Consider the following 1,913-nt stretch of genomic DNA (forward strand, 5'->3'; position numbering starts at 1 on the left):
TCTACCACAGAAATATGTTTTGCTTCAGCTGTCATATCCAAGGCAGTCTTCACACATGACAACTGCATGTTCCATACACAAGTATTGCTCACACTGATAGCATGTATATTTTATTTTCCTGTCCTTTCTTGTAGGGCACAGGCGACGTCTTTTTTTGTTGTTTTCCTATTGTCCTAGTAGGTCTTTGTGATGCTGCACCTGCCTGTTCACCTGTGAGCTCACCAGTGTGCTCCATAATTTTTTGCATAGTTCCCTGGGCAGAAAGATTTTGGTTTTCCTCTCCTGTAAATGATCTCTTATGAGCTCCATTCCCAATCCTCTAAGAAAATGTCTCCATGGTATTTTTCACTGGTCATTTTCTTTGCAAACTGTCAAAGTATTTATGTCATACATGATTAGGATCAACTAAAACACAACTTTGGCCAATGTTCTGTGTTTCAAGAGACATCATAGTTACTACATAACTCATCAACAATGTATACTCCACCTTTAGTTTTGTTGTAGAAAGTTTCCATCTCAGGCTTCTATTTTGGTGAGGTTTCCCTATCAATATTTCCATATTGGTACAATTTTGACATCAGCAGTACCAGTTTGTTTCTCTTTGCCATATAGAAGGCCATTGTAAACCTTTCTGAAATCCAAAGATTGTACTATACAATTCCCTGTTTTGAAATTGCAACATTTCATTGGAATTTCTGTTTTGTTTCCATGTACAGTTTCTGCACTGGTCAACTTGTACTGTATTAGCAAATGTAACATCAATTGGAAACTGGTAAACCAATTGTCTAATGTCACATTCTGATTAGTTTGGGAGATGTGAGCAACAAGTTTGTTCACAACATCATTTGGTTTATTACTATATGAATAAGGACCTGATGTCTGAGTTCCAGGATAAGTTTCTAAATTGAAAACATGATAAGTCTTCACATCTATTAGTGCATAAATTTTTATGCCATATTTTGACCCACTGCATTTCCATAAATCTTTTTCATTCTTGAAATCACTGTGAGAAGTCCCTGCTAAGTACAGCAGACCTATGAATGCGTTTGGTTCCACTAGTGAGTTGTCATAATAAATACATTTTTAAATATGGCTGTTGGTGCATAGATAACACTTTACTTGCATTGCAGACCTTGTGTATTTCACAGCATCTTTTAGCATTTTGTCTGTTACAATTTCCAACATTGTATGGCAATGCAGACATTCTGTCCAATAAGTTGCACCCCTGGCAAGACTCTCAGTATATTTTTGGACCTAGTTGTAACATTAGGTCATTCCATCTGGTTGTAAGGTCATTTCCCAACATTTCAATTAGTCAAATATGTACTCACATTGCTGTTTTCTTCATCTGAATCAAGGAGGCCCGTATTCCCTGTGTCTGCATCAGTTGATTCTTGCTCCATATCACGTCCCAGGAACTTTGGCTCACATGGCCAACATCAAAGTCATCACGTCATCATCCACTCATGCCAGTCTTCTGTTATGAAAGCATGTATTTTACCATAATGGATCTTCATCATCCATACATGAATAACCTGATGATTCACTTTAGACCAAAACTTAGAAATCTGGTGTTTCATTTGCCATTGTAATGAATTGGGCTACTTCTCCCAGAAAAAACCAAAAGAAAGCTTTCCTCTTAAAACAAATCTTGGAGTGGTGTGGGTCTATTGGACCCTCTGTGATGCTCAGGGAAACATATGCAAAACAAAGTTACATGGAGCACAAGTGGGGAAAATTTCCATTTTGCCACTTTTGCACATGTGTACCTACCTTACCATTTATCATGTCAAGTGGGTAAACGTTGATTGCTTCCTGTATTCCTCAGGGAAAGGTACAGAGATACACAGCCAGCTACTCTTATGCTAAAATACAAATTTACAGTAGAAAAGTAAGATATGGACCTGCTGGAC

The sequence above is a fragment of the Chinchilla lanigera genome, unplaced genomic scaffold (assembly GCF_000276665.1).
Source record: "Chinchilla lanigera isolate Chin_1 unplaced genomic scaffold, ChiLan1.0 scaffold00074, whole genome shotgun sequence".
Lineage (NCBI taxonomy): Eukaryota > Metazoa > Chordata > Mammalia > Rodentia > Chinchillidae > Chinchilla > Chinchilla lanigera.